The sequence below is a fragment of the Felis catus genome, chromosome B2 (assembly GCF_018350175.1).
Source record: "Felis catus isolate Fca126 chromosome B2, F.catus_Fca126_mat1.0, whole genome shotgun sequence".
Taxonomy (NCBI): domain Eukaryota; kingdom Metazoa; phylum Chordata; class Mammalia; order Carnivora; family Felidae; genus Felis; species Felis catus.
In genome coordinates, this window is record NC_058372.1 from 71,099,169 (window position 1) to 71,117,849 (window position 18,681).

General features: G+C 35.0%; 1 long non-coding RNA gene across 3 annotated transcripts in view; it reads left to right on the plus strand.

Moving 5' to 3' along the window:
- Positions 1-18,681, plus strand: part of LOC109499753 — a 224,202-nt gene that overhangs the window by 60,076 nt on the left and 145,445 nt on the right. The window lies entirely within an intron of this gene.

Consider the following 18,681-nt stretch of genomic DNA (forward strand, 5'->3'; position numbering starts at 1 on the left):
GAAATATGCAAGTTATTATTGATCATATTTTGATTCTGTAGTAATTATATATGTATATTTAGGGAAATCACCTAATTTGGAAATGTTAAATGCCTTTTATTTTAAAATTCATACAATTTTTCAAAGTTTCATCGCAACCCTAAATAGTACTGTTGCTACCTTAATTAAGTAGCTATTTTGAAACCTTTGGATTTCCATTCTAGTGAACTAGATTTCTTTACCAGTAAGAAATTTCTCTTTATTTCCTAAAGAGAGTAATAATTTTTAATAGTCAAATTCATTTTTTCTCTTTACATTTAGCTGATTTAATAAAGTACTATTTTGAAAAATCACATGATTTTTTAAGTGGTGGTAAAAAACACATGAAATTTACCATTCTAACAATTTTTAAGTGTACGATTAAGTATATTCACATATTAAACGTCTTGAGAAATTCTGAGTCTTTTTTCCTTTGTCTGACCCAGGTGTTTTGCAAACTTATTTGACTAAAGAATTCTTTCTGTCCTCATAAAACCTATAAACGTTGAAGGAGAAAGTGTAGCCTCTAAAACCCTAGACTGCATCTTCAGCATCTTCAGCTGTACCTCAGCACTAGAAAACTGTTTTTCGACTTGGAATCTTGATTTGACACTCCACTATCCTCCTTTCTACCACATTTTCATATTTACTTTAAGACAGAGATTTCTGTATGTTCCATAAATGCTGTCACCCAGACGCTCCTTACTGTAAATGTCAAGTTGATTAAACTTTCATTTGAAAGAATGGTAAAGCAAGGCTGACAATACATTTTTCTTAGCTTGGGGTTTGAAATGATGGCATAAATCCCAGGGGGCAGATCTATGATCCTCCGGGCTAAAATAAAAACTGTTTAGCTATTATGCCTCCACTGTATGTGAGCTATAAGCCCATCTCACACTTTGAGAGAAACAAACGACTCAGCTGAAAATGCTTTTAAAGTACTAGAATAAGAACAGCAAAGACAGGTAAATGAGAACATTTCTATGCACACGCAACATTAATATTGCATTGAAAATCTGAGCTTGTGTGGACTGTGTTTAGAGATACAAACAATTCCAGAAAAGACTACATAAAATACAAGATGAATCATTGTTACTACACAAAAGCTTCTGAAATTATGCATGGAATCTAAGTGGGGAAGGCTTGAGTAATAACTAGGAAATGACTGATTTTCCACTAAAGATATTTTGTTAATTACTTCAAGGCTCTATAGGCAATTTAACACCTTGTGAGGCTGTCATTATGCTCCATTTACAATAACAGCAATTTCTCTCAAAATATTTGACAGTGCATAAATTAACTCCTTCCTTATATTCCTCAATTATGATTGAATATTTGGACTCACATCTTAGCTCTTTTACTAAACTTAAGCTCCTTGAGGGTAGCAGTGATATTTAAATAAATCTGGTATGCCCTTCAGAACCAGACCCAGTATTAAGTACAATTTTTAATGTTTCAGATATACAGCATTTTAATTCAACATCTGTATACATTACAAAGTGATCGTTCCCAAAAGTCTAGTTACCATCCATTTCCCTATAGTTGATGCCTTTCTCCCATCCAGTCTGCTTCCCTCTGATAACTACCAATCTGTTCACTCTATCCATGAGTCTGTTTTTGTGCTGTTTTAGTCATTTGTTTTTAGATTCCACGTATGAGTGAAATCATACAGAATTTGTCTTTCTCTTTTATTTCATTTAGCATAATGCCTTCAGGGTCCATCCCGTGTTGTTGGAAATGGCAAGATTTCATTCTTTATGGCTGAGTAGTACTCCATTGTGTATATATACCAGATCATCTTTATCCATTCATCCATTAATGGATATTTATGTGTTTTTTTGGATATATCAGCTATTGTAAATGATGCTGCACTGAAGATAGGGGTTTGTATATTGTTTTGACTTAGTGTTTTCATATTTGTCAGATAAATACTCCATAGTGGAATAGCTGTATCATATGTTAGTTCTATTCTTTTTTTGATGAACTTCCATTACTGTTTTCCATGGTGGCTCTAACAGTTTATAATTCCACCAACATTGTACAAGGGTTCTCTTTCCTCCACATCCTCTCCAACACTTGTTATTTCTTACCTTTTTGGTATAGCCATTCTAATAAGTGTGAAGTGATGTCATTGTGGTTTTGATTTGCATTTCCCTAATGAGTGATGTTGAATATCTTTTCATATGCTTGTTGGCCACCTGAATGTCTTTGGAAAATGTCTATTCACATCCTTTGCCCTTTTTTTAATTGAGTTGTTTTTGTTGTTGTTGTTGTATAAGTTCTTTATATGTCTTGGATAGTAACCCCTTATTGGATATATGATCTGTGATATCTTATCCATTCATTAGGTTGCCTGTTCATTTTGATGATGGTTTCCTTTGTTGTGCAGAAACTTCTTAGTTTGATATGGTCCCATATGTTTGTTTTTGCTTTAATTTCATTTGCCTCTAGGGTCAGATTAAAGAAAAAAAATTACTAACATAAATGTTGAGGAACTTACTCCTATGTTTTCTTCTAGAAATGTAAGTTTTCAGGTCTTACACTCAAGTCTTTAATCTGTTTTGAGTTAATTTGTGTGTATACGATAGTGGTCTAATTTCATTCTTTTGCAAGTGTCCACCGGGTTTCCCAACACTGCTTATCCAAAAGATTTTCCCTCTCCTTTGTCATAAATTAATTGACAACATGTGTGGGCTTATTTCTGGGCTCTCAATTCTGTTCTAATGATCTATTTGTCTATGTCCTAATACCATACTGTTTTATTATAGCTTTTTTTCTTTTAGCGTTTATTTATTTTTGAGACAGAGCATGAACAGGGGAGGGCCAGAGAGAGAGGGAGACACAGAATCTGAAACAGGCTCCAGGCTCTGAGCTGTCAGCACAGAGCCCGACACGGGGCTTGAACCCACGGACCGTGAGATCGTGACCTGAGCCGAAGTCGGACGCTTAACCACCGAGCCACCCAGGTGCCCCTATTATAGCTTTTAGTATAGTTTGAAATCAGGGAATGTGATATCTTTATCCTTGTTCTTTTTTTTTTTTTAATTTTTAATTCCAGTGTAGTTAACATACACTGTTAAATTAGTTTCAGGTGTACAATATAGTAATTCAACAATTCAGTATATTATTCAGTGCTCATCAAAATAAGTGTTCTCTTAAACCCCTTCATCTATTTCACTCATCACCCACCATCTACCTTCTGTTAACCATCTGTTTGTTCTCTGTAGTTGAGTCTATTTTTGGTTTCTCTCTTTTTTTCCCTCCTTTGTTCATTAGGTTTGTTAAATTCCACATAGGAGTAAAGTCATGTGGTATTTATCTTTCTCTAGTGGTTTATTTCACTTAGCATTATAGTCTCTAGATCCATCCATGTTGTTGCAAATGGCAAGATTTCATTCTTTTTTTATGGCTGAATAATATTCCATTGCAGATCTACACCATATCTTCTTTATCCATTCATCCAACAATGGACAGTTGGGCTGCTAACATAATTTGATTATTGTAAATAAAGCCACAATAAATATAGGGGTGTATGTATCCCTTTCAGTCAGTGTGTCCATATTGTTGGGGTAGATACCCAGTAGTACGATTACTGGATCATAGGGTAGTTAGTTCTATTTTTAATTTTTTGAGAAACCTCCATACCGTCTTCCACAGTGGCTGCACCAGTGTGCATTCCCTCCAACGGTGCACGTGGTTTCCTTTTTCTCCACATCCTCACCAAAATTTTGTTGTTTCTTGAGCTTTTATTTTAGTCATTCTGACAAGTGTGAGGTGATCTCTCATTGTGGTTTTGATTTTCATTTCCCTAATGATGAGTGATGTTAATCCTCTTTAGATGTGTCTATTGGCCCTCTGGATGTCTTCTTTGGAAAAATGTTCATGTCTTCTGCCCATTTTTTAAAATGGATTATTTGTTTTTTTGGTACTAAGTTGTATAAGTTCTTTACACATTCTGGATACTAACCTTTTATCTGATATGTCATTTGAAAATATCTTCTCCCATAGGTTGCCTTTTAGTTTTTTTGGTTGTTTCCTTCATTGCGCAAAAAACTTTTTATGTTGATGTAGTCCCAATGGTTTATTTTTGCATTTGTCTCCCTTGCCTCAGGAGGCAGATCTAGAAAGATGTTATTATGACCAATGTCAAAGAAATTACTGCCTCTGCTCTCTTCTAGGAGTTTTATGATTTCAGGTCTCACATTTAGGTCTTTAATCCATTCTGAGTTTATTTTTGTGTACAGTGTAAGAAAGTGGTTCAATTTCATTTTTTTGCATATAGCTGTCCAGTGTTTGCAACACCATTTGTTGAAGAGAACTTTTCCCCATTGTGTGCTTGCCTCCTTTCTTGAAGATCAATTGACCCTATAACTGTGACTTTATTTCTTGGCTTTCAATTCTGTTCTAGTGATCTATGTGTAATTTTGTGCCAGTACCATAATGTTTTGATTACTACAGCCTTATAATATAACTTGAAGTTGGAATTGTGATAGCTCCAGTTTTGTTTTTCTTTTTCAAGATTGTTTGGTTATTCTGGGTCTTTTGTGGTCCATATAAGTTTTAGGATTGTTTGTTCCAATTCTGTGAAAAATGGTGCTGGTATTTTGATAGGGATTGCAGTAAATGTGTAGATTGCTTTGGGTAGCATAGATATTTTAACACTACTAATTCTTCCAAGCCATAAGCATGGAATATCTTTCCATGTGTTTGTGTCATATTCAGTTTTTTTTTCATCAGTGTTTTATAGCTTTCAGAGTATAGGTCTTTCACCTTTTTGGTTAAGTTTATTCCTAGGTACTTTATTATTTTGGGTGCAATTGTAAATAGGATTGTTTTCTTTCTCTTTCTGTTGCTTCATTATTAGTGTATAGATATGCAATGAATTCCTCTACATTGATTTTTATATTCTGTGATTTTACTGAATTCATTGATCAGTTCTAGTAGTTTTTTGGTGGAATGGTTAGGATTTTCTATATATAGTATCATGTCATCTGCAAATCGTGTAAGTTTTACTTCTTCCTTACCAATTTGGATGCCTTTTATTTCTTTTTGTTGTCTGATTGTTGTGGCTAGAACTTCCAGTATTATGTTGGCTTAAAGTGGGTAGAGTGAACATCCTTGTCTTGTTCCTGACTTTAGGGGAAAAGTTAAGTTTTTCCCCATTGAATATAATGTCAGCTGTGGGTTTTTCATATAAGGCCTTCATTATGTTGAAGCATGTTCCCTCTAAACCTATTTTGTTGAGGGCTTTTATCATGAATGGATGTTGTACTTTTTCAAATGCTGCTTCTTCATTTATTGAAATGATCATATGATTTTTATCTTTTCTGTTATTGATGTAATGTGCCATGTTGATTTATTTGTGAATATGGAACCATTCTTACATCCCAGAAATAAATCCCACTTTAATGTGGTGAATGATTTTTCAATGAATTGTTGGATTCAGTTTGCTAATATTTTGTTGAGGAATTTGCATCTATGTTCATCAGAGATATTGGCTTGTAGGTCACTTTTGTTGTTATATCTTTACCTGTTTTTGGAATCAGGATAATGCTGGCTTCATAGAATGAATTTGGAAGCTTCGTTCCTCTTCTATTTTTGCAAAAGTTTGAGATGAATACATATTAACTCTTTAAATGTTTGGTAGAATTCACCCATGAAGCCATCTGGTCTGGACTTTTATTTGTTGAGAGTTTTTTTATTAATGATTTCCTTTCAATTCTCATTGCTGGGAATCAGTCTGTTCAGATCTTCTAATTTTTCCTGCTTGAGTTTTAGTAGGCTATACATTTCTAGGAAGTTATCTATTCTAGTTTGTCCAGTTTGTTGGCATAATTTATTATAATCTCTTAAATTTTTTTGTGTTTCTTTGGTATCAGTTGTTGTTTCTCTTTCATTTCTGATTTTGTCTTTTGTTTTCTCAAAGAACCAAACTCTGGGTATCATTGATCTTTTATATTATTTTTTAAGTCTCTATTTCATTTTTTTCTGCTTTAATCTTATTATTTCCTTCTACTGGATTTGGGGTTTTGTTCTTTTTTTTCCCTATCTCCTTTAGGTGTACAATTAGGTTGTTTTATTTGGGATTTTTCTTCATGAGGTACACCTGTATTGCTATAAACTCTCTTACAACCACTTTGCATCCCAAAGATTTTGGATCATTGTGTTTTCATCTTCATTTGACTCCATGTATTTTTTTTATTTCCTCTATGATTTCTTGGATGACCCATTCATTGTTGAGTAGCATGTTTTAGTCTCCATGTATTTATATTCTTTCCAGGTTTTTTCTTGTATATTGATTTCTAGTTTTATTGTGTTGGGGTCAGAAAAGATCCATGGTATAATTTTAATTTTTTTTTAATTTGTTGAGACTTGTTTTGTGACCTATTATGTGATATCATCTAGAATATGTTCCAAAGAATGTGTATTCTGCTGTTTTAAGATTGAATGATCTGAATATACCTATTGGATCCACCTGGTCTAGTGTGTTATTCAAAGCTGCTATTTCCTTGTTGATTTTCTGATTAGGTTATCTCTCCATTGATGTAAGTGGGGTATTAAAGCCCCCTACTGTTATTGTATTACTATCAATTAGTTCCTGTATATTTGTTACCACTTTATGTTTTTAGGTGCTTCATGTTGGGTGCATAAGTATTCACAATTGTTACGTCTTCTTGTTGGATTGTCCCCTTAATGATTATATAGTGTCCTTCTTTGTCTCTCATTAGTCTTTGTTTTAAAGTTGATTTTGTCTGATAGAAGTATTGCTACCTCTGCATTTGCATAATACATGTTTTTCCATCCACTTTCTTTTTTCCCCCCAACTCCTCACTTTTTTTTAAACATTTATTTATTTATTTTGAGAGAGGCAGAGTGATCAGGAGAGGGGCAGAGAGAGAGACGGAAAGGACACCATCAGTGTGGAGCCCAATGTGAGGCTCAAACTCACGAACTGTGAGACCATGACCGGAGCTGAAACCAAGGATCAGATGCTTTACCAACTGAGCCATGTAGAAGCCCTTCCAACTCCTCACTTTCAAACTGCATGTGTCTTTAGGTCCAAAGCAAGTCTCTTTAGTCTCTTTAGCAAATGGTGCTGAGAGAACTGGACAGGGACATGCAGAAGAATGAACCTGGACCACTTTCTTACACCATACACAAAAATAAACTGAAAATGGATGAAAGACCTAAATGTGAGAAAGGAAACCATTGAAACCCTAGAGGAGCAAACAGGTAAAAACCTCTTTGATATCAGCTGCAGCAACTTCTTTCTGAACACATCTCCAAAGGCAAGGGAAATAAAAGTGAAAATGAACTGTTGGGACCTCATCAAGATAAAAAAAACTTCTGCATTGCAAAGGATACAATCAACAAAACTAAAAGCAACCGATGGAATGGGAGAATATATTTGCAAATGACATATCAGATAAAGGGTTAGTATCCAGAATCTATAAAGAACTGAACAAAACTCAGCACCCCAAAAACAAATAATCCAGTGAATAAATGAGCAGAAGACATGAATAGAACTTTTCCAAAGAAGCCATCTAGATGCCAACAGACATATGAAAAGATGCTCAGTATCACTCATCATCAGGGAAATACAAATCAAAACCACATTGAGATACCACCTCCTACTGGTCAGAGTGGCTAAAATTAACAACTCAAGAAACAACAGATGCTAATGAGGATGTGGAGAAATGGGAACCCTTTTGCACTGTTGGTAGGAATGCAAACTGGTGCAGCCGCTCTGGAAAACAGTGTGGAGGTTCCTCAAGAAATTAAAAATAGAATTACCCTACAATCCAGAAATAGTACTTGTAGGAGTTTATCCAAAGGATACAGGAATGCTGATTCATAGAGGCACATGTACCCCCAATTGTTATAGCAGTGCTATCAACAATAGCCAAATTATAGAAAGAGCCCATATGTCCATCCACTGATGAATAAAGAAGATGTGGTTTATATATACAATGGAATACTACTTGGCAATGAGAAAGAATGAAATCCTGCCATTTGTAACAATGTGGATGGAACTGGAAGGTATTATGCTAAGTGAAATAAGGCAGTCAGAGAAAGACAGATATCATATGTTTTCACTCATATATGGAACTTGAGAAACTTAACAGAAGACCATGGGGGAAGAGAAGGGAGAAAAACAGTTTCAAACAGAGAGGGAGGCAGACCATAAAAGACTGAGATACAGAGAACAAACTGAGAGTTGATGTTGGAGGGAGAGGGGAGAGGGTGATGGGCATTGAGGAGGGCACTTGTTGGGATGAGCACTGGGTGTTGTATATAAGTGATGAATCATGGGAATCTACTCCCGAAGCCAAGAGCACCTTTCGTATGTTAGCTAACTTGACAGTAAGTTATATTAAAAAAAGAAATCAATGATCTTAAAGTTTGAAAATGTATAAAAACAAAACAAAGTGAGTCTATATGCTCACTTTGGGCAGCATATAGAAAAGTCTTTTATTTTTGTCCACTCCAGCACTCTGTCTTTTCATTGGAGCATTTAGTCCATTTACATTCAAAGTAATTATTGAAGGACATATATTTATTGCCATTTTGTTATTTGTGTTTATTTGTGGATCTTCTGTTCCTTTCTTCCCTTGCTCTCTTCTCTCTCCATAAGTTGGCTTTCTTTAGTGATATACTCGGATTCCTTTTTCTTTATTTCCCTTTTTCTTTATCTAAATAGTTCCTTTTAACATTTCTTGTAAGGCTGGTTTAGTGGTCACAAACTCCTATAACTTTTGTTTGTCTGGGAAATTTTTTTTTAATTTTTTTTCAATGTTTTTAAATTTATTTTTGAAGGAAAGAGAGAGAGAGACAGAGCATGAGTGGGGGAGGAGCAGAGAGAAAGGGAGGCACAGAATTTGAAGCAGGCTCCAGGCTCTATGCTATCAGCACAGAGCCTGACGTGGGGCTCAAACTCACAAGCCGTGAGATCATGACCTGAGCCGAAGTCGGATACTCAACCTGAGTCACCCAGACGCCCCATGTCTGTGAAATTCTTTATCTCTCTTTCTCTTCTGGATGATAGCCTTACTGGATAGTGTAATCTTGGCTGCAGATTTTTCCCTTTCATCACTTTGAATATATCATGCCACTCCCTTCTGGCTTGCAAAGTTTCTGCTGAAAAATTTGCTGATAGCCTTATGAGGTTTCCCCTATATGTAACTGTGTTCTTTTCTCTTGCTGCTTTAAAATTTTTTTTCTTTATCCCTACTTGTAGCCATTTGAATTTTTATGCATCTTGTTAAGGACTTCCTTTGGTTGATTTTGATGGGGGAATCTCTGTGCCTCTTAGATCTGAATTTCTGTTTTCTTCCTTAAATTTACGAAATTTTCAGCTATTATTTCCTTAAATAAAATTTCTTCCCCCTTTTCTCTCCGTTCTTCCTCTGGGTTCCCTGTAATGCGAATGTTACTATGCTTGATGGAGTCACTAAGTTCCTTAAGTCTGTTCTCGTTTTGCATATTTTTTTTCTTTCACCTGCTCAACTTGATTACTTTCCATTACTCTGTCCTCCAGGTCACTAATTCTTCTGCTTCTTCCATCGTGCTATTTATTCCATCTAGTATATTTTTAACTTCAGTTATTGTGGTCTTCATCTCTGGTTCTTTATCTCTTTGTTAAGGGTCTCACTCCTGTCCTCTACTCTTTTCTCAAGTCCAATGAGTATCTTTATGATTATTACTTTAAATTCTCTATCAGACATATTACTTATATCTGTTTCACTTCGGTCTCTTGCCTATTCTTTCATTTGGGATATATTCGTCTGTCTCCTCATTTTGTCTAACTCTCTGTGTCTGTTTCTCTGTGTTAGGAAAACCAGCTACCTCTCTTGCTCTTGAAAGTAGTGGGCAGAGTATTCACTTTTAACAAGGTGGTGTGAGTCCTATTCCACAGGAAGGGGGGACATGCAGGTGCTGCCAAGACGGGCGGCCAGGCTGCTTTGCAAAGCAAACATGGGTGGGGCACACAATTTTACCAAGGTGCACAGGTCCTCTGTGGGAGGTGGCCAGCCACCACTGGACCAAGGTCCTGTAAAACTCAAAGTTGGGAGACATAGTGTTGACAAGGTTTGTGTAGATCTTCTGGGGGGAGGGCATCTACAGCACTGGGACTGAGACAGACCCAATGGGGGCGGGGGAGCATAGTGTAAGCAAGTTAGTGAATGCTGATGCTGTGCTGGTTTCTACAGTTGGCCATGTATTTATTCTAGGAAGCAGGGGAGGGAAATGGTGCCTGCTAGCTCCTTTGTTTCTGGAGAATTCCTTCAGGAAATTCTGAGATTAGTAAATAACTCTCCTTCCCATAAGCCCCAGGCATTTTTCAACCCGCTGCTTCTGTGTTATGTCTCCAGGGGCTGTTTGTTGTGCAATCTCTTTAAAGGGGGAGATTCAACTTTCTGTCACCCTCCAGTCTCTCCCAAGTGAGCCTGCTGATGTTTGAAGTTCCAAGCTTTAAGTCCCACTGATTGTAAGAACTTACGAAATTTGACCCCTCTGGTTTTCAAAGCCAAACGTTATGGGGATCCATCTTTCCTGTGTGGACACCCCAGTGTGTAGTCTGTTTCTTTCCCCTCTTCCTGACTGTGGTTCCCTCCCTCTGGTGGTAGGAATTGCACTGAATCTGTAGATTGCTTTGGGTAGTATGAACATTTTAGCAGTATTAACTCTTCCAATCCATGAGCACAAAATGTCTTCATTTATATGTGTCATCTTCAATTTCTTTTATTAATGTCTTACAGTTTTCATTGTACAGATCTTTCACATCCTTGGTTAAGTTTATTCCTAGGTATTTTATTCTTGTTGGTGCAATTGTAAATAAGATTGTTTTCTTAATTTCTCTTTGTGATAGTTCATTATTAGTGTATAGAAACACCACAGATTTCTGTGTATTAATTTTGTATTGACTTTCCTGGATTTATTTATTCTAATTGTCTTTTAGTGGAGATTTTAGAAATATAAATATAAATATATATTCTACTGCTAGAAATATATATATATGTATATATTTATACATACACACACACACACACATACACACACACACACACACACACACACACACACACACACTGACAGTTTTACTTCTTCCTTACCAATGTGTGTGACTTTTATTTCTTTCCCTAATTGCTATGGTTAGGACTTCCAATACTATGTTGAATAAAAGTGGTGAGAGTGGACATCCCTGTCTTGTTCCTGATATTAGCAGAAAAGCTTTTAGCTTTTTCCTATTGTGTATGATATTAGCTGTGGGTTTGCCAGATAGGGCCTTTATTATGTTGAGGTAGCCCCTCTGTACCCACATTGTTGAGAATTTTTGTCGTAAGTGGGTGTTATATTTTATCAAATGCTTTTTCTGTATATATTGGAATGATCATATGATTTTTATTCATTTCATTTATGTGGTGTATCATGTTGAACCCTGGAATAAATCCACTTCATCATGATGTATAGTCCTTATAATAAATTTTTAAATTTGCTTTACTAATATTTTGCTGAGGATTTTTGCATCTATGTTTATCAAGTGGTCTGTAGAGTATGTGTGTGAGTGTGTGTGTGTGTGTGTGTGTGTGTGTGTGTGTGTGTTCATTCTTGTCTAGTTTGAGAATCAGGGTAATGTTGACCTCCTAAAATATGTTTGGAAGCATTCCCTCCCTTCAATTTTTGGAAGAGTTGAGAAGGACTAAATTTTCTTTGAATATTTGGAAGCATTCACCAGTGAAGCCATCTGGTCCTAGACTTTTGTTTGTTAGGAGGTTTTTTATTACTGTTTCAATCATACTTACAAGTAATCAGTCTATTCAAGTTTTCTATTGCTACCTGATTCAGTCTTGGAAGATTGTATGTTTCTAGGAAATTATCCATTTCTTGTAGGTTGTTCAATTGTTGGTGATAGTTGTTCATGGTATTCTCTTATGATTCTTTTGCATTTTTGTGGTATCAATTTTAATCTCTTTCATTTCTGATTTTCTTTATTTGAGCTCTCTTTTTTTCTTGGTTAGTCTAGCTAAAGGTTTACTTTGTTTATCTGTTTAAAGAACCAGCTCTTAGTTTCATTGATCTTTTCTATTATTTTTTTAGACTCCATTTCATTTATTTCTGTCCTGATCCTATTATTTCATTTTTTTCTGTTAACTTTGGGTTTTATTTATTCTTCTTTTTCTAGTTCTTTTAGGTCTAGAGTTAGTTTATTTAAGATTGTCTTTTCTTGAAGTAGGCCTGTATTACTATAAGCTTCCTTCTTAGAAGCACTTTTGCTGCATCCCATAGATTGTGGTATATCCCATTTCTGTTTTCATTTATCCTTAGGTATTTTTTATTTCACATTTGATTTCTTTGATCCATTGTCTGTTCAGTGTCATATTGTTTAGTATCCATATTTTTGTGGTTTTTCCAGTTTTCTTACGGTAATTTATTTCTAATTTTATATCAATGTGGTCAGAGGGTACTTGATATGATTCATTAAATAATCAGTTAAATTAAATATTCTTTAAATATTAAATTTAGAATGATTTTATGAGAGGCCTAATAATTAGAAATGCAACAACAACAAAAAAGTGAAGTTGTTTCTAACTACTGATGTTTTACTCTCTCTTCATGATTGACTATCCAGTTTTAGTAACTCTTTGGTGAGTACTCAGTAAGAGCTCTTAAGTGTTAATAACTGTACTTTGTACAAGAGACTTTTTCCACTATCTTTGTCTAGCACAGTGCTTTATTAAATGGGTGAGTTAAGAAAACCAACATCTTCCATTTGTATAGCTTGTTTAACGTTGGAACATTGTTATCACACACACTATTTTCATTTAATTTATTTTCTCATTCAGTAATATTATTGGAAAATATAGGATTTGCCAAGTAGTAGATATTAACCATTCAAAGAAAATTAGTCCTAGCTTTTGTGATCAAAGAATACCAAATCTATTAGAGAAAATATCATAAGCAAGGGAAGTTGGAGTTTTTTAGAAAAGTGTCAAAAATTCGTCATGCATTAAAAGATATTAGAAATAGCAGTTATTGTAAGTAGGTGTTTTAATCCTGAAACCACCATGTTAGCTTGGCAGAAATTTTTGTCAAGACCAAGGTCTCTGGTAGTTGAGTGACTTGCCTGAGGTCTTGTAAACAAGAGATGACTAAGACTAGAACATGGGACTTTTCTCTTGTAGGACAGTATTTACTCTTTTCCTCCAAGCTGATCAGGTGTGGAGGCTGTACTCTTTTTGCCTCGGGCAACTTCAGGTTGGAGTTAAGCTCAGATCTAAGAGAGCTTTGAAACACAAAGTGCCAGAATATTGAGTTAATACTGGCAATAAAAAGCAACACAAAAGTTGAAACTTGGAAAGATAAAGCAAAAGATTAAGAGGGAATGGTTTTCTTGATCATAGTGGAGCAAGGAGGAAAACATTAGGGGAAGATGTTGAGGATGGTCTTGAAGCAGACACCCAGATACCAGCACACTAGCATAAATGACTTGTATGTGTGCATGAGAGAAAAATGGGGGGGGGGGCGGATAAAATTATAAACTATAGCAATAGCAAATTTTCTCTGCCTTTCCCTTGGACTGTATTTATGTTTGTGCAGAGAGACCTTTCTGAAAGATAGTCTTCCTACTTTCTGACTTCCAGTCAAACCCATTTCAAAGCACAATACAGTGAAAACAGAAACTATTGAAGATATGAATCTGAAACTCCTGATAGTATTGTAAAAACTGTTCTTGAGTATGTTCAATTGTCCATTAGAATCCCCATTTGGGGATTGCTATATCAGAAAAACTTCCTAGTAAAGCACAAAGTATTTATTCTCCATTTCTATAGCTGGTTTAATAAAATTTAAAATATTCTGTGGCATATAAAATATATCTGAGCAATAAATATTAATAAAAATATTTAGCAATTTCCTATTTATTTTTCCTTCCTCTCCCAGCCCTTTCCCCCTGCCACAATGAAGAGTCTAATAAATACAGCAGCTTAAAGTTTTCCATTTTATATTATTTGTTAGACATAATGTGGAGAGTTTACCTAATTGAATTGACTTTGATGTTGTATAACTTAAGTTTACGCTGAATAAATTTGGTTATGCTTTGATTCTAGAAGTATCATAGTTCTCAACTCTTAGCATATGTTAAGTATTTTATTTTGCATCAAATTAACATAAATTATTTTCATGTGGACTATGAGGCTATTACATATATATTAACATAAAAATCGGAAAACTACTTAAATTCTTCATGTGAATAAAATGTGCATAGGTGCCTGGAAGTATGGGTTCTTATGCTGAAGGCATTCAAACTGTGTCATGCTTTACATAATTTTAGAACAAAGCCGATATAAAGCAAAGTAACATAATTTGAAGCTTATATTTCCTAGATGCCACAGTAAAAACCATTGATTTTTGCAAAGTCCTAATGTTCTATACATATTGAATTCTTATTTTGAAAGTGATGACTTTGGCTTGTGGATCTGAACTGTTTACTAAGGTTGGATTCTCTTGTGGCCAATTTATTTTTTAATTTTAATTAATATTTTAATTAAATTATATAGTTGTAGGACAACTATAGAAGTATAGTTGACACACAATGTTACATTAGTTTCAGGTGTACAATGTGATTCAACAATTCTATATGTTATGTTATGCTGACCACATGTGTAGTTACCATCTGTCACATACCACACTATTACAATATGATTGACTGTATTCCCTATGCTGTACCTTTTCTCCCCATGACTGATTCATTCCAAAATTGGAAGCCTGTTCCTCCCACTCCCCTTCACTCATTATGCCCATGCCATCATCACTCTCCCCTCTAGCAACCATCACTTTGTATTCTGTATTTATGGATCTGTTTTTGCTTTTCTTCTTTGCTTATTTGTTTTGTTTTTCACATTCCACATATAAGTGAAATCACATGGTATTTATCTTTGTCGGACTTATTTCATGTAGTCCCCTGGTATAAATGAAGAAAATGTGGTGTATATATACATATATAGATCTATGTTGTTATGAATGGCAAGATCTCATTCTTCTTTGTGGCTGAGGAATATTCCATTGTATATATACACCGTATCTTTTTCATTTATCAGTGGACACTTAGGTTGCTTCCATATCTTGGCTATTGTTAATAATGCTGTAATAAACACAGAGCTACATTACTCTTCAAATTAGTTTTTTCATTTTCTTTGGGTAACTACCAGCAATGGAATCACTAGATTGTATGGTATGTCTATTTTTAATTTTTTGAGGAATCTCCACACTGATTTCTATAGTGGCTATACTAATTTACTTTCCCACCAACAGTGTATGAGGGTTTCTTTTTCTCCACATTTTAACCGACACTTGTTATTTCTTATCTTTTTCATACTAGTCAATCTGACAGGTGTAAGGAGATATCTCATGATAGTTTTGATTTATATTTCTCTGCTGATTAGTGATGTTCAGAATCTTTTCATGTATCTGCTAGCCATCTGTATGTCTTTGGAAAATTATCTATTCATGTCCTTTGCCCATTTTTTAATCAATTGCTTGGGGTTTTTTGATGTTGAGCTGTTTAATTTCTTGATATGTTTTGGATACTAACCCCTTATTGGATATGTCATTTGCAAATATTTTCTCCCATTCAGTAGTGTTGCCTTTCTGTTTTGTTGATAGTTTCCTTCACTATGCAAAACCTTTTTATTTTGGTCTAGTCCTTATAATTTATTTTTGCTTGTTTCCCTTGCCTGAGGAGACATATCTAGAAAATCTTGGGAAGGCCAATGTCAGAGAGATTACTATCTGTGTTTTTAGGAGTTTTATGTGTGTTAAGTTTTTAATATATTTTGAGCTTATCTTTGTATATAGTATAAGAAAGTAGTCCGGTTTCATTCTTTTGTATGTATCTGCCCTGTTTTTCTAGCACCATTTATTTAAGATACTGCCTTTTCCTCATTATATATTCTTGTGTCCTTTGTTATAAATTTATTGACCATATAATTCTGAGTTTATTTCTGGACTTTACTGTTCCATTGATCAATGTGTCTATTTTTGTATCAGTGCCATACTGTTTTGGTTACTATAGCTTGGTAGTACAGTAAAACCTTGGATTGTGAGTAACTTGTTCTGCGAGTATTCCACGAGGTGAGCAAACATTTCTAATCAGTTTTAACTTGATAAACAAGTGAGCGATGTCTTGCAATGCAAGTATTACGCGATACCAAATCTCATATGATCACAACTGTGCCAATGGCTCTTCTCTCTCTCTCTCTCTCTCTCTTTCTCTCTGTCTCTCACTCTCTCACTGCGGGATTGTGGGTGATATCTCCCATGCTCAGATGCTCTATCTCAGGCTGTGGTGTTTGGCAGAAATCAGTGATTGATTTTTTAGAGCTTTGGAAGTTGCCCACAACTGACACTAATGTATTTTTTGTCACTTCGAAGCACCTATGGACAGTCCTTTGCTTTTCCACACAAGAGTAAGCTTAGAAATGCTTTGCTTTAGTCTAGGCTGCCTGCAGATAGAGACCTTTTCCTCTTCTGCCTTATTGCCAGTCACATTAAATACAGTATATGACAAAAGTTTATTAATACTGTACTGTAGTCAACATCCATTAGTGATAATGAAAGTCGTCCCACATGATAACTCTCCTCTCTCTTGTCTCCCTCACACCAGCCATGAAGATTTTCAAAGGTGTAGGTTAATTAATTTTCCTTGTATTTTGTATTTTCTTCATTATTTATTATTACAGTATTATAATCATTTTTATGTGAATATTTTTGGGTTGTGGAATGAATCATCTGAGTTTTCATTATTTCTTATGGAGAAATTTGCTTTGATATACAAGTACTTTGGATTACAAGCATGTTTCCTGAACGAATTATGCTCAAAAACCAAGGTTTAACTGTGTATCTTGAAATGTAGGATTGGGATATCTCCAGCTTTGTTTTTATTTCTCAAGATTGTTTTAGCTATTTGGCATCTTTTGTGGTTCCATACACATTTTAGGATTATTTGTTCTAGTGAAAAATACTGTTGGTATTTTGATAGGGATTGTATTGAATCTGTAGCTTGCTTTGGGTACTATATACACTTTAACAATATTAATTCTTTCAACCCATGTGCATGGAATATCTTTCCATTTGTTTGTGTTTCATATATTTTCACTCTAATTTTTATTATTTCCTTCCTTCTACTAGCTTTAAACTTCGTTCTTCTCTTTTGAGTTACATTAGGTTTAAACATAGGCTGTTTGTCTGAGATTTTCCTTGTTTCATGAGGGTAGGCCTGTATCACTATAGATTTTTCTCTCAGAACTGCTTTTGCTGCATCCCAGAGATTTGGGACCATTGTGTTTTCATTTTCACTTGTCTGCATGTATTTTTTTATTTCTTTTTGGTTTCTTGACTCTTTGGCTCTTTAGTAGCATGTTGTTTAACCTCCCTGTGTTTGTTTTTTTCCCCCTATTTTTTTCTTGTGATGGATTCCTAGTTTCATACTATTGTATGAAGATGCTTGATATGACTTCAGTATTTTTTAATTTATTAAGACCTGTTTTGTGGCCTAACATGTGGTCTATCCTGAATAATGTTCCATGTGTAGTGAAAAGAATGTGTATTCTGGGTGCCTGAGTGATTCATTCAGTTAAGTGTCCTACTCTTGATTTTGGCTCAAGTCATGATCTCATGGTTTGTGGGTTTGAGCCCCATGTCAGACTCCATGCTGACAGTGCAGAGCCTGCTTGGGATTCTCTCTCCCTCTCACTCTGCCCCTCGCTTACACTCGTTTGCTTGGTCACTCTTAAAATAAATAAATAAATAAATAAATAAATAAATAAATAAATAAATAAATAAATAAATAAACTTAAAAAAAAATATTGGGGTGCCTGGCTGGCTCATTCAGTTAAGCGTCTGGCTTTGGCTGAGGTCATGATCTCGCAGTTCATGGGTTTGAGCCCCACCTTGGGCTCTGTGCTGACAGCTCAGAGCCTGGAGCCTGTTTTGGATTCTGTGTCTTCCTCTCTCTCTCCCTGTCCCTCCCCTGCTCATGCTCTGTATCTCTCTCTCAAAAATAAATAAACATTAAAAAAATAAAAAATAAATATTAAAACACAAAGAAAAGAATGTGCATTCTGTTGGTTTGGAGTAGAATGTTTTATATATATATCTGTTAATCCGTTCAGTATAATGTTTCATTTAAAGACCTGGTTTCATTCTGCCTTGACAATCTATATGTTGATGTAAGTAGAGTGCTAAATCCCCTACTATTATTATATTACTGTCAATTTCTCTCATTATGTCTATTAGTACTTTCTTTTTATATTTACATGCATCAGTGTTGGGTGTATAAATATTTATAATTGTTATATGCATTTGGTGGATTGACCTTTTTATCATTAGTGCCTTTCTTTTTCTCTTGTTACTATTTTTGTTTTAAACTCTATTTTGTCTGATGTAAGTATTGCTATCTTGGCTTTTTTAAAAAAAATGTCTTTATTTTGAGAGAGAGAGAGAGAGAGAGAGTGAGTGTGTGTGTGTGTGTGTGTGTGTGTGTGTGTATGTGTGTCTATGAGTCGGGGAGGGGAAGAGAGAAAGGGGGAGAGAGAATCCCTAGCAGGCTCCATGCTGTCAGTGCAGAGCCCCACATGGGGCTCAATCTCCCAACTGGGAGATCAT